General features: G+C 37.5%; 1 protein-coding gene across 3 annotated transcripts in view; it reads right to left on the bottom strand.

The window, feature by feature from the left end:
- Window positions 1-3,757: 3,757 nt before the first annotated feature.
- IFT81 (intraflagellar transport 81) overlaps window positions 3,758-14,951 on the bottom strand; it is a 71,220-nt gene continuing 60,026 nt past the window's right edge. Inside the window, exon 19 of one of the 3 annotated variants that reach the window (XM_069794760.1) lies at window positions 3,758-8,379. The gene's annotated coding sequence lies outside the window, so the exon portion shown is untranslated. The remainder of the gene's footprint in view (window positions 8,380-14,951) is intronic. The other 2 variants (XM_069794761.1, XM_069794762.1) reach the window with 2 other exon arrangements.

Below are 14,951 nucleotides of genomic sequence, written 5' to 3'. Positions count from 1 at the left end.
CACACAAGCATATTTTACTAGCCTTCATATACAAGAGCACCTGTAAAGGACTTGAAAGTCCTGCTTTTTATTTTCTTATATTTTTAACTATTACTTTTAAATGTTGTAAAAGAGCAGTGCAATTAAGCATCAGTAGCAATTTTTAAAATAAACTGGTATTAGAAAGAACCCGGGGTCATATTTCATATTATTTCTCCCTGTGATATGCTTTGTATTTCATTGTTGGTTTCCTTTTTGTGCCTGTTTCCAAAAAGGCTTATGGAAAATTATTTTAAGCGTACCAGAACCATGGCATGGGCAATTAGTGCTTGGCAGAGTGTATAATAAAGTAGATACGGTGTCCTTTCAGTCTAACTTGTTAACAGGCAGAAATGCTGCTAGTAAAGCAAACAGACTTTGCGTTCTAGTGAATCCTGGGGAACTCTTGGCATCCTCTGGGCTTCACTAGTTCAGCTACAGTTTGACAACTCCACTTCCATTGTTTCTCTCTCATCCATTAAGAATAGAGGACTTGAATCTTCCTCCTTTTTTCCATCTTGTGAATGTAGACCCTACATAAAATCTGGAAAGAACCTGAAAGCATAGTCCTCTGCCTGTGTTTATTTCTGTCCTGTGTTCTGTTATGGCTCAGTGAATTTTGAGAGAAGAATGACTGAATTAAGGAGTGTTCTACAGGTCTTTGTCTTCCAGAGCAGGATAAAATCTGCATTTCCTTCACAGTTGCTTCCCTGTCTTTCCACAGATGTGCAAGACCAATGCTAGCTGACCAGTGAAGATTTCTTTGCAGGTGATACCCTCCAAATCATTAAAGATCTTCTGAGAGCTGCACAGTTGAAAAACATTTGCAGATACAATGCTTGGTCTAGACAGCATAGTGCAGAATGAACTACAAATATCCATGTAGCTAATGCAGCAGAAGCAGTACCTGCTAATTTGGGCATCACTTGATATCATACAAATTTAGAATTGTTTATTGAAATCAGTGTTATTTCCCATCGCTATACAAGGATTCATAAGGTTGCCTATGAAATTTGTCTTGTCTCTCAGAGAAGATGGTTATCTTGACCCAAATCAGAATGATGGCACCTCAGCTCTGCCTTAAGCAACGCAAGCCAGTGAAAGCTTCCAGGTGATTAATACTTCCAGCAGGTTCAGATAGCTTTACATTCTCCATCTTTAAGGAAGAAGGAAAACAATTTATTTTGCTGCTGCAAAGTGAAGTTGCAGTTTGTTTTTAGAGTGGAACACCTTAGAGTGGTACCTTGGAAAGAAACACAACAAAATGGGCCAGCTTTGGCCTTGATGAAATTCCATTCACATAATGGAAGTATACCATTCATACATTTGGCTTACCATCTTTTTTTCACTGTAATATATTAGAAGAAGCAGCCAACATGTCAGGCAGCAGCATTAAAACAGTTCCTGTAATGCTTACTAATTGAAGTAAATGGGAATTTGGCCTGAGAGAAGACTGCAGGATGCTTTCCTTCAAATTGCAATAACATTAAGTCACCCCTATTGCTGCAAAGCAGATTCACAGTAGAGTTACTGGTCATAATGTGAAGTGTCTCTTGCTGTACACAAAACCATATGTTTTGTAGCTCAATTTTCAAAGAAGATTAATAGATTTTACTGGAGCTAAATGCAGCACAGAAGGGCACTACACAAAATGCCAGTTTGTTGAGCCAATACACCTGAATGCTGACCTGCAGTAGCCTTCCTATTTCAGGCCTGGATCTCTTTCAGTGGTCATAGACAAAAGTATAATATTCTGCTTAACTGTGCCAAATTATGTCATGATTTTTGCAGACTGGCTAATTGCCTAATGGGGCTTAGGTTGAGACCACCAAACTCATTGCTCTTATTACCCCAGCTGATTTAAAATACAAGTCTTCATGAGTGACAAATGGGGGCATTGTTTCTTCCTCCTACGGTACTATTTTATTCCTCTTAAATTGTGGTTATTAAAATGTTTCAGCCACTTGAAATCTACTAAGACATATTAAAATACTGCAAAAGTGCTGTATCAAAGTGGAAAGGTTTTAAAACTGCAGTTCTGTCATAGGATAATGCAGTTTAAATATAGTAACTGTTTTTTCCAGTCAGCTTGCTCTTTGATTTCATGGTATTATGTCAAGGGTTTTTTTCCCCCTCTCCCCCTTTAAGAAGCTTATAGCTTAAACAGCAAAATGCAAAAAATACTGAGATGAAAGTTACACAAACCCAGTAGAAAAATCAGTGTTAAAATATGAGTTTGAATTTTGATAATTAAGATAATCTGAGTTTGTTCTGAATCATTTTTATTCCTAGTCAATATGTGTTCCTGTATCAGCAGCAGGTAGAATTTGACTTCCACTGAGACCGAGAGACTGTGAATACAAAGGATAGTGTTGCTGCTGGGAGATTTCTAGAACTGGATCACTGTTTCTGCACAAAGCAGCTGCTTGCTGCTTTGGTAGTGTAAAAGAGGCAGTGAGACAGATTCTGATCTCGGTGACAGTAACTATAAGAGATCACAGTTTGGCTTGGTAGATTTCTTCTTTTATTTCTGTATCCTACTGATAGTCACTTGGTTTGTCACTGAAGACTCCATTAGAGTATTTGCCACAATAATCTCCATTTCCTTGTTTGGAAAAATCTTTCTGCCTATCCCATGCTGACATCAATAGGAGATCTAGAAGTATGGGAGAGAGCAACATTACATCAGAACCAAGATCCATCATGCATATCTGAAAAAATAATTTATCCTTATGTGATGGCCAAGTCATTTCTCTTAAAGGGAAATCAGCTTGACTGCTATCTTAAAAATGCACAACAACTTTAGAAATAAAGCACTGGTTGGTGCCCACGAGATTTGAATTCTTATCTCATCCTGACCTCAATTTTCCATCTAATTAAGGTCTAATTCTGATTAATTTGGCAGCTAGCTGCCATTTGTTCCTGTGTAAATATCCCTTGTGTGCTTCTGGGTCTCAATTTTGCTCTCTCTAGAAAGGATACTAACAAGCTTGTAGGGGGCTGTGTGGTCTGGCACAATATTTATAAAATGGCAGAGTCTGTTGTTTTTAAGGTGTTATAAAATTGCCCTACATTTTATATCTGTAACAGGTTGATGGCTAATTGGGATGTCATAGCTGTGATCATACTATATAGTACTTACCTGTAGAATTTAATAGTGCAATGAAAGTTGAATTACTTTGCTATAGGACATGGGCCACCACTTCCGGAGCAAAGAAGTTGCTTCAGTTTTGAAGATATTGGTCAAGAGAACAGTAACAATTTGAAGTTGGACACATAAACACACAACACAGCCTCGTTTCTTACAGTGTTAAAACTTCAGGTAATTATTTTGGATAGTTTCTTTTTGTGATTCTTAAGTATGTTAGAACCAGAAATGCTAACATAACATTTAGAGTTTACCTTGCACTCTTCAACATGTAATGCATGCTGGTTTATATTAGTCAGGTTCAGGTGAGCTAGCCTGGTACTTAGCAGGCTAATGACAAGTCCTAGAAACTACCAGCTACAAGGTAGGGCAATAATTACTGTAGATTAATAGTACTATTGTATCCCTCTCTAGGGGCACTATCAATTCAAATTCTTTTCCTGCTTCATAGATATTTATGGGGATGGAACCAAAGTGTTGTACACTGAAAGCAAAACAGAGTGGATTGTACTCATCCACAGTGCTTCGCATGATCCTGTCTGTGATAGGATGGATGAAGTAAAGAATGTCCAAGAAAAGTCCGTAAACAGCAACACTTTTCATATGTTTTTATTGGTCTGTACATGTTGATGTTTATATTCATCTGAGAGCAGCAATGACAACCGGAATGTAGCTCAGTAATGCCAGTTTTTTATCTTTTCACCTTCTATTTACTTAGGCTTTGTACAGTAAGACTCTTTGGTTAAAGCGAATCATCTGAATTACTTGTTTTTAAAACTTTTTTTTCTTTTTTCATCTCTTGACCCTCTCAGAAGATGTAATCAAGGTGGCATAAAATATATATTTCCTTTTTTTCAGTGTTATAGTACTGTACCATGAACAGTTCCACCATGCAACGAATGTCTGCCATTTTATGTATTTACTGAAACACAATGAAAAGTCACACTCTCTCTGACTTTTCAAGATTGAAAGGAAGACATCCAGATGCACTCCATGTAGGTGAGTAGCAATAATGTAAGATTGAAAAGCTTTTCTTAGTCATGGAGATTACTTCATTTTCAGCCATTGTTTGAGACTAATGACACATAACTACCACTTTTATTAGACTTGTGACATTTTGTGATGCGACACAAGCTGAAGTTACTTTCTGTGTTTCTTATGGATGATTTCCTCCAAACTTACAGATAGTTATTAGTAACATAGTGAAGTAACACACTTCAGTTTTCAGACATTGATAAAATTATCGTATACCATCAAACTCTTTTATTGGTTATGTGGTATATTAAACAGATTTTCCAAAATTCTATTTAATAAAAAATTGGTTTATGTTGAATTTTTTTCTCTCATGAAATAAGACAAAATGAGGGATTGAAACCACATGCTCTGTTTGGTTTACCAGTTAAATTCTTCCAGTCTGAACCATCAGAAATCCATGTAACCCACAATCCACATGGGTTTTGTTTTTTAAAAGTCAGTATTTCTGTGGTAAGATTAATGGGTGCAATTACACTGTGTCTGTCACCTTCCCCTATCTTTCTTAAGGTCTTCACACCTGCTTCCTAACATGGGCTGTTCAGGAGAAAAAGAGTAACTGCTGGACTGTCTTCATTCTCTATTAATGTGACTCTAACCAAATCAGAACACACTTTCCTTTAGTAGAATAAATGCTATATTGATCTTCCATGTTTCCGCTTCCTTACCTCATTTCTACCATTCAATACAATCTATATAGGTATTTCACGAAAATTATAGATTTTTTGATGGGGCTTTAACCTCCCAAATTACCTGTGGTAGTTTTTGGTCACTCACAGAACAAAAATTCTTACAATTAATCTGTCAGAGCTCGAGGCTTCCAATATGAGAGATCTGGTTTTCTCTGTTGTTTATGCATAGATTTCTTATATGTCAGTGGTGTTGCATGTGAACTCAAATTATCCTGACCTGCAATACTTGTTCTGTTTCAAGGTTCTGGATTTCTAAAAAATTGTTTAACTCCTGGGTGCTTTTGGGTTTTTTTGGTGTGTCATGTGTCATCCCCCCCCCCCCAAAGTTTTGTTAGAAAAAGAAAACCTCTCCTGAGTCATATTTTAAAACTACTGCTAAGCTCTTAAAGCTGCTTCTGCTCCTATGTCACAAAGCATTATTGAAAAGATATTCATTTTTACCACCTACAATTGCTCAGATGGAGAACTTAAAGAATTCTTTTCCACTCCCATGTTGAAACTATACCAGCAGCATTCTTATTCCTAGAAGTGAGCTACAATGATCTTCCTGCTATGTGGAGGTTGGACTTTTTATGAGAACAATTGAACTTATAATTTAATATTAATAACATTAACAAACATTAATAATAATAATAGTAGTAATAGTGATGACAGTGTGATTACTGTTACTTGATTAATAATTTGCATTTGCAACTTCTAATCAAGGATCTCAAGCATTTCATAAATCTTAATGAAAATGATATTATACAATATCCCTGAGAGAACAGTAAGTATTATCATCCCTGTTTCACAAAAACGGGAGCTGAGGTTCAAAGTCATAGTCACACACTCTGTGGCAGAACCAGAAATAGAAATAGAAATAGTCTCCTGGCTCCCAGTCCTGATTCTTCTTCAGTCACCCTAAATAGTTTCTAGCGTAGTTTTGTAAGACATTTATCACATGATTTTCAGAAATCTTGTCCTCTTTGTTAAGGAAAACTGAAAAAAAAAAATTAAGAAGTGATAAAAAAAGGAAACTACCTAATTTTTGAATGAGGTTGCTAGAATGATTCTAGCTGTTTCATGGGCAATGCCATCCAAGTTTCATGAGTTAATCCTGACCCTAAGTACACCTAAAATAGATATCTTTGCCTCCAGCTAATCAACAGGCTTACTAAGATTGCCTAAATAATTTATGTATAACCAACTAGTGGAAACTAGATCTTCTGTGATTTCCCTAGATACATATTCTGCATGTATCATGTATATCCTTGTCTATTTCTGATATTCATTTGAAATTCAGTTGGGACATTTCAGAACATTTTTGTACTCCAGCTGTATAGCTCTAAGAAAAAGCCAGCTGGAGACATAATACAGTATCTTTGAACTGGGCAAAATAAGGTTTTAAATCCAAGTGGATAGTAGATGAAGATTCTGCATTTTCTGTTAATGAACAGTGAATTAGAATTAAAGAAACCCTCAGTTCTCACTCTAACACTGGCCCATGTGGATAAGCATTTTATCTCTCTGTGCCCTATTTGTACAATAAAAATAACTGCATTTGGCAACAACATTCAAAGACAATATAGTGATATGCAGACAGATAAAGATGAGGTATGAGAGGATGATGAAATAAAATGAAAAATGAAATAATCTGATTTTCTTGTTTATAGCACAGAAAATGTGAAAAACATGCAATACCAAATTGTGCTTTTTGGACACAATTGTGTAATGTTCCCTTCAATGGAGTAGTGAAATGAAGCTTGGATTAAAACTTGCTCCACTATGGAGAAAACAGATTTTCTTTTCCAGTGTCTGCAAACAGAAAGCAAAAGCATTAGCAGACATTGTCCTACCTTGTTCTGACTGCAAATTCAAGAATCTGTTTCATATCTGTAGCTGAAATGGAAGGTAAAGGTACAAACTGTCTATCTGTAGTTCATAACTTTAATCCAGAATTCATAACTGGAAAATATATTCTGTCTGTTTTGGATAGCAAATGCTAAAAGACAATTCTTGCTCACGTCTGCTCCACTGTGCCAGGAATGCTTTGGACTGTTTACTGTACATGTTGAGACTAGCTGCAAAATTAGACACAGGTTGTAGTTTCAATCAGCCATGCAGGAGGTGGAGGAGGAGCACCAGGTATTCCAGGAATAATTTAGGTGTGGCAGCCAGAAATTTTGCAGCAGTCACTGAAAGAATACAGCAAGCATTGTTGCTACCCCACATTGGCTTGGCTCTGCTGTACTGGTTGGTGCTGCCTTTGTCTGGGGAGTTTATGGCAGCACTGAACTAGAACAATGCTTGTGTAGCTCTTTACACCTGTGCAAAAGGAGTATGAAGCACCATCATTCCAAATCATATCATTTTACATGCACCTCTACCTCCCCATGCTATTTTTATCAATCCAATAGTGACCATCTATTCTCACAGTTAGTAATGTCACTATGTTCCTCGAATTTCTGTCTTTGCATATTCCATCTCTGCACAGTTGAAATTCCTTCAGGCCTGAGCCTCAGGGCAGTACGTTGAGTTCATGTACCATTCCCAAATGTGAACTTGATTACCTTGCACATACAAGAGTTTTCACATTTCAAATGTCACAGAAAAGACCAAGAAGAAAGATGAATGAAAATCTCATTGAGAATGGTAAAGACATGAATTGTTTCTGGCCTGTATTCATGTAGCACCTGTTTATGACAACTGTAGGAAGGGATAAGTGGATTTGCTAATTCATATTTGCTGTGCAGAACTCCATACTGCTCTGCAAAGCTGGAAGATCTCCGCTGCTTAGACAGACCTTTAAAGGCAAGGACCACTTTTTTCAAAATGTCCACACTTACCGAGCCATGGTAATCTGGTAGGTATTCTGTCAAAGCCTGTGGATGCTCATCATCTATAAGAAAACTTGCAGCATTCAATATTCTTGTACGTTGAGACAAGTTTAGGGTGGTTCTACATTGTGACACCTGTTAAGGCCTCAAAATATTAAAACTGGGCATTTTATAGCCATTTTGTGCTGAATATGATGTGCTGGAGCCATTAACAACTTCTATTGCTTCGATGTTTCTTCATTCTTTACAGACATCTTGACTGATAGGAAAGACCTGTATCTTTCCATGTGACTAGAGATGTATGCAACTCATCTCAACTGTTACTAAATGCTATGTCCAACTTTTTGATTAAATCCCTTATCTCCTATACATTTATAATTTTGGCTTGAAAAGCTGTGGTCGCCACCTGAAACCATGACTTTCCAGTTAATCCTTTTGTTTGATCCTGGCTGATATATATGAGATTGTCATTTGTTACGGTTCTGTACATTTTAATTCCTTCTGAATCATCCAAAAAAGAGGCCTGAAGACCATTGTAAACCGAAGCAGTACCAGTAGTTTCCTTTTTAGCTGTTTTGGCTCAAAGAAGAATCAATTCAATTATTCTGATTAGGAAAGAGGCTCAGTTAAATTCATTCTCACTTCAGTTTGGTGAGAGGACATTCTTCCTTTCCTATGATGAAATAAAAAGCAGACATTGAAGGTGTTTTTTTTATGAAGGGAGTATACAAATCTTGGGCTATAAATTCACCATGACAGTAAAAGATGTATCAGATTTTTTGATGGGTTGGCTTTGTGCCTGTCAGTAATGTTTACGCTAGAACATGTTGTCTACATGAACCTTTTTACTTGATGCTGCTAGAATCTTTATGTGTCTGTCCTCTCATAAGCTGAATAAATGTCATACAGTACATTCTGTCCCATTTGTCACAAGTGCTATTGTGTGTCTACCCTGGATCCATACTGAATTAGTATTGATGAGAGATCCCAGGTACTTTATACAAAGAGAGTATCAAGGAGGATGTATAGAAAATACAGATATGAAAACAAAGCTCAAGTGCTCACTTTTGGAAGTAGCTGCATTAAAACAGCCTGCTGAAACATGTTTTGGAAGGTCATTCTCTTATTTCAGAGATGTTTGGGAGAGGTTTGACATTTTTATTAGTAATTGTTTATTCTTTGAGGTGTAAACCAGCTGTTGTGGCTTTCATGTGACTAAATATGTAAGTACCTGAGATAAAACTTCGAAGTAATATCCTTTGAGAAAATTCTAGAAAAAGCTGTACTATACATAGAAATGCCACAATCTCAGATCCTCCCAGACCAAAAAGTAAATGATACCTAACTGGCAAGATAGGAATCTCCCTTTTCTGAAGGCATAAAGTTTCCACTTTTAGCTCTGGAGGTTCATGGCCTTCCACCTGCCACTGGGCCAGAATGATGACCATTTGTTGGCTTGCAGGGCAGTGTCATTTCAGAAAGAAATTCCACTTGAAATGGAGAAAGTGAACATTTTTGTGAGGTATATATCCAGTTACTTACATGACAGCTGTTTGAAGAAAGAAGCCAAGCACTTACAAGGATGATTTAAATAGGCAGAAATTCTCAACAAACCATTCAGCTTTCTTTTAACTGGATTCATACAGAAGCAGCAAAAAATTAATTGAGGCCAAAATACATGTCATACTGAGTTTGCATTAGCTGGAGGGTTTGGAAATAATTAAGAGCAAAACTGTTAATACTCCATTTAAATAGCTGCTGCCTGTCTGTCCAGTATGAAAGCCCAATCTGTTGTATTCAATCAGCTTTCAGCTGCTACTTGCCAGCAGCCTAATTCCCCAGTCTTGTCTCTGTGCTGTGCTTGTGCATTCCACTACCTGCTAAGTTAAACCCTGCTGTCCTGCTCCTGCATGGAGATTTCTACTGCTATTCAAACTATCTGCACTGGTTCAGAATATAGCCCCCAAACCTGAAGGCTGTGTCAGTATCCATACAAACATGCCTGGTTTCAGTGGAGCACCCCATGGGTGAAAAGGGGAGTCAGCAGCTGTGTAGCTTAGCTCACAGGATTAGGACTGGCTTGCTTCATACCATTCTCTATGCATTTATGCAGTTTTGACAAGCTGTTGACCTGCAACATTTCCACCTTAGGTCCTCTTTTTTTAAGTGATGCAACTGACAATGCAGAGTAAGTTGGCCATCCAAACTCCTATTAACCATTGTCACACTTCAGGTGATTGATAGCGTATCTCAGTTTTCCTAAATTTCTGCATTTGTGTTCAGGTTCAATACATTGGCTAATTGTTTATATTGCAAAAGGATTAAAAAAATCAATAACTGAACTCCTTATGTGCTTAGCTTGTGCTAGGTTCTGTGCAAATTGTGAATGAACACTACAGAGAAGTCTCTGCTTAGGTCTGACAGTTATAAAGCTATATGGGTAGCGTTAGAAATACATTGTGATGAAAGGTATTTTCAGGTTGAGAGGCATTCTAAGCCTCAAACCTGTACCACCAGTTTGTTGCTGAGAAATCTATATTAAAAATGGCAAAGTTCATTGCACAGGCATTTGGAAGGAACTAAAGAGTAGTTCATTGACCTTTGCAGATTAAGTAATGCATATTGTCATAAAGAAGTGATATTTGAGTAACAAACAGCAAATGTACACAATTATCTTTCATTAACCTCTCAATGGAGGAAATCAGGATTTCCTGATCCTAACATGTTTAGTGTTCTTTGCATCTTGAATATATGATTTCTGTGGTCTGTGGACACATTAGTTCTCTAAGCATGTCAAAGGATGCTTAGTGCATTGCCTACCTTTTTGTTGTTGTTGTTCTGAAAGCATACATATGCAGGAAAGAAGAAAGGAGGAAGAAGGCTAAGGAATGGGTGTGCAGATGGAATACTGAAGGCTCTGTGCTTTGCTCTCAGGTTTAACAGAAGCCTCAATGCCTGACTGTGTGCCTCAGTTTTCACTGAATTAAATGGGACTGAAGTGTTTGTGTAATACACAGAGAAACTTACTTCCACTTAAAGGGCTTTGAGGTAATGAACAGTAACAGAGCAACAAAAAGCAGTTTCGCTGCTTTTGCAGAACATTTATATTACTGAAAGAGGACATGAATGAAAATGAACTATGTGTATAATTCAAAATTTGAATGCAATAAAAGTTAAATATGTTCTTTTTTCTTTTGTAATTTATTAGCTCAAAGGATTTTTCAAAAATTTATTGGAAAAATTTATAGAAACTTTTTTCTTTCTTTCTTCTGGAGAACAAAATAATCTGTTCAAGTGCAAATGATTATGTCACATTCTTACGTGATTTGCAAGAAGATGAATTAGTGGGTCTCTTTCTCCAGTCTTTCTTCCACTTTTCTAATTCTACATAGAGATTATTTTCAGATTCACTGTGTTGGCCTTTATGTGGCTTGTTGCACACCAAAATAAATTGGCCACGCTCTTGCTAAAGCAGTGTTTTTAAAGGTACTTCTTTTATTTAGAAATTCTTGGTACAGCATTATATATTTTTGAGAAATTAAGTTAGTGAAATAGAAAAATTTTCTGTTCATCGGTCTTAATGCTTGAGCTCATAATTGTGTGGCAGATGAAGAAAAAAAAAAAAATTGGAGCAATCCAGAGCCCCTGGACAAGAGCATCACTTTACTTCAGGACATTGAGATAATTTATCTGGGTGGCTTAGGAAAAAGTGCTAGATAAGACTGAAATTTGGAGAGGCTGAGCACGCCCAGGCTCAGCCTTTGGATTATCAAGAAGTGAATAAATCCTGCAACTAGCATCTGAATATGTTAATGCTGTAGATTCTAGCATGGAAACAGGAAACTGTATTTATGAAGCAAAAATATATCAGAGATTAATTCAGTTCTATATATAATATATACATTTTACATATACAAAATCTTTGCCAAAATATGAATAATTTGCAAGCACACTGAAGTTAGAAAATGCCAGAATAAAGGTTGCCTTTCCACGTATATGCCCTAAAGTAATCTTTAATTACATGATTCCTGGCTTCTTTTTCTAACCCTGAAATTTTCTAATTTCAGTGCATGCTTGATTTTGCAGTCTTAATACTTTCTCTTTTAAATAAAGACTTTTGGGATGTACTTCCCCAGGTTTTCAAAAAAGCATTTGAAAACGATGATGTTCCATCGTACTAACATCCAGATGGGTCATCATCAGATTGTAACCTTTATTTGTCATCCTAGGAGACTCCTGAGTGGCTGTAACTGATGTTGGTGTGATGTTGAAGCCTAAGCAATGATGCCGTGTCTGTCATGTGACATAAAGCTATAGGTGTCAGACAAGAGGACTGTAAGGTAAGGGAGCACCTGAACAGAGTTTTAAATAAAGTACTTATTATTGCTCTCTCTCATCCTTTTCTATTCATTAATACTCCATATTGTGCAACCGTTAACAACCTTGCTTAGACAGCGGTCACCTAAACTTCGTCGATCGGATTCTGTATTGCCTTGTTCCATGTGCATGGTCATTTCTACTTATGCAAAATGCATGTAAAGTGTTGATTTCTGATTTGCTAACATTTTAAAACTACTTTGCACTTAGTTTATGCAGCTGTGAATGGTAGCACATAATGCTACAGCATGCAAATCCAGGGCCCATATGCTGAGGAGGGTTACACTTTAAGCTGATTTTTTCACCATGGTTGTAAGTCAGAGTAGTCTCACGAACAGCACAGAAGTTGGATCCAGTGTGCTAAATCATTGTGCCTTGTCTGCTTCTTTCTATTGTGGATTGAAGAGTTTTGATCAATAGTGGCAGCATGCAAAGCCTTATAAAAATTGTTAATTTCCTAAAATCTATTTCCGTGCTTAGGCATCCAGTCTTTTGTATTGATAACTGAGAGGGTAATATTTCAAATCCCTCTCTGTGCACAATGGAATGCTCCAAAACTAGTATTCACCTCTGCTGCACTGAAAAGGCTGTGCAGTTCCAAATTCTAAATTGTCACAGAAGATAAGCTTTCAGGACTCGGGAACCCGACTCTAATGAGATAGCGTAGAGGTAGAAAAAGATCCTACCTGTGAAGATGCAGACGGGGTGTGAGAGGGTTAAATACTTCCTGTATGTTACTTTTTAGTTGGTTAATTTAAGCCAGGACTATGCACCTGGTACTGAAACTGCAAACTGAAATTTCTCTAAGATCTGGAAACAGCAACAGGCTGGCTTCCATAAATAATACTGGAAGTTAAACAATGATTTCACAAGGTCCAGGACATAGTATAAATAAGAAAGCATAAAAATCCAGGAAATCCTTAGTTAACAAATGTTTTGTTTTAAACATTATATGCTTTTCTTGAGCTTTGAGAATCATCTTCACAGTAGACACTAAACTGAGGGTAGTAAAAAAAAATTTTTCTCTGACTTGAGCAAGATATTTTGACATACTGAGAGCACAGTTTGTTCTCAAGCTTTTCAGAGTTAAACCAAAAGCCCATAGACTTGGAGAAAGGTAAGAAACCAATGAAATACTCTATTAACAAGAGACCAAGCTTGTGTCAAAAAAATGCCGCATACTGACACCAACCATTATGGTATTTGGCAACTGCAGGAGATTGGATTAGTGCAATATTTTGAACTGAACAATCCCAAAGGATGTTCTAGGCATGTTGGGCCAAATTCAGCCGGGAGGTAACTGTGTCAATTTTACTGGATTTATACCCAGGGGAATTTGATCCTTTTTGTTGTGGCCAAAATGCTATGCTCAGTTTTAAATTGAGCAGCTGTACAAAAGTTGTGACTTCTTTTTTAAAGAAATAATTTTAAAAGTCATCCAGTTATTTCAGGTAAGCACAGGTACTACTTCAGGTAATTGATTCTGCTGGTTTCATATTTGGCTTCTAGAGCAAACTGGGTTGCTGAAAAGTGAAAAGGAGGGAAATGGGAGCAATTTTGAGAAAGTTTTACTACTTATGGTGTACACTGATATTTGCTGTTTCTATGCTCTGATTATCCTCAGTCCACCCCACTCTAGATTCAGGACCTGTTTAGGTCACAAGTGTTCCCGTTCTCTCTAAAGCATCTTCTCTGTCTGGTATTTATTACATGGTCCAGTGAACTGAACGACCTGTGAGCAGGCCAAATGCCAGAGGAAAACATGCACAGGCTGGAGACAGCCAAAAAAGTACTGGACAGTCATTGAGAAGCCATGAGGGTTTTTGTCCTGTTTTGCTTTGTTTGTTTTTTCGTAGCTATGTTGTTTTTGAAAACCACAAACTCTAGTCTGGAAAATACATATTTTGGCTTTATAGAGGTTTCTATATTCTGTTCAGCCCACTCAGTAGTATACTAACTTTTGTCATATGATTTGTTTTTTCTTTTACCGTCTCCATGAGAAAAAAGTGTTGGAACTGTAGTCCTTGTTGTGTGGTGTTTAGGTTTATTATTTCTATGGATTACGTGCAAATGAGTAACTATGTATTGCTTTGGAGGGAAAGGTAGCCATCGGTTCCTGAGCAAGTTCAGGAAACCTGGCGCTTGTACCGAGCTCATGTAAAAAGTGTGGCAGTGGGTAACTATTCTGTATCAAAGAGAAGGATTTTCCTTATCCTGCTTCAGAGCAGTAGGGAGGCATTTCAGCAGCCATTACAATAATTTCTGTATCTCGGGAGGCTCAGAGTTGCTGTAGCAACCTTTTGCTAGATAGGAATTTGGCTGGTGAAGCCCCACAGGAATCCGCTCCCACTTTCAACTAACCTCTCACATCACCGGTCTCAACTGCCAGGGAGAAACCCCAGCTGCGAGTCAGATGGGGTGAGGGACCTCTTTCCACAGGTTCCTCACAAAACCTTCCCCTAATTACTGGGATCAGATGCTTTTGGGCAGTTTTCCATGGCGACAGAGCTTTGCTATGGGTACAGAGTTCTCTGCCTGAACCCAAATTGTAAAAATGGTCATAGTAAATTTTGTGCATACAAACAAGCCCTTATTCATGCACTTGCAGATACGAAAACTGAACATGCAAAAGCAGGGAGTGCAGTTTTAGAGACCAGTGTGGGAAGTTTGACTGGGAGGCAGCAGTAGTTCTGGTGACACAAAAGAAGTATTATAAAGTCACTGAGGGGATCAGGCAGATGGGAACAGACTTGAGTAGGAAGTAATACAGACAAGGTCCCCAAAGCCTGTTACTTAGATTTGGATAAAAAATGAAGTGTGAAGTTGGTCAGAGCATGAGGGGATGCATCGCTGCTAAACCAGTTCCTT

The sequence above is a fragment of the Haliaeetus albicilla genome, chromosome 10 (assembly GCF_947461875.1).
Source record: "Haliaeetus albicilla chromosome 10, bHalAlb1.1, whole genome shotgun sequence".
In the NCBI taxonomy this organism is placed as follows: domain Eukaryota; kingdom Metazoa; phylum Chordata; class Aves; order Accipitriformes; family Accipitridae; genus Haliaeetus; species Haliaeetus albicilla.
This window is presented reverse-complemented; position numbering and strand designations above follow the sequence as displayed.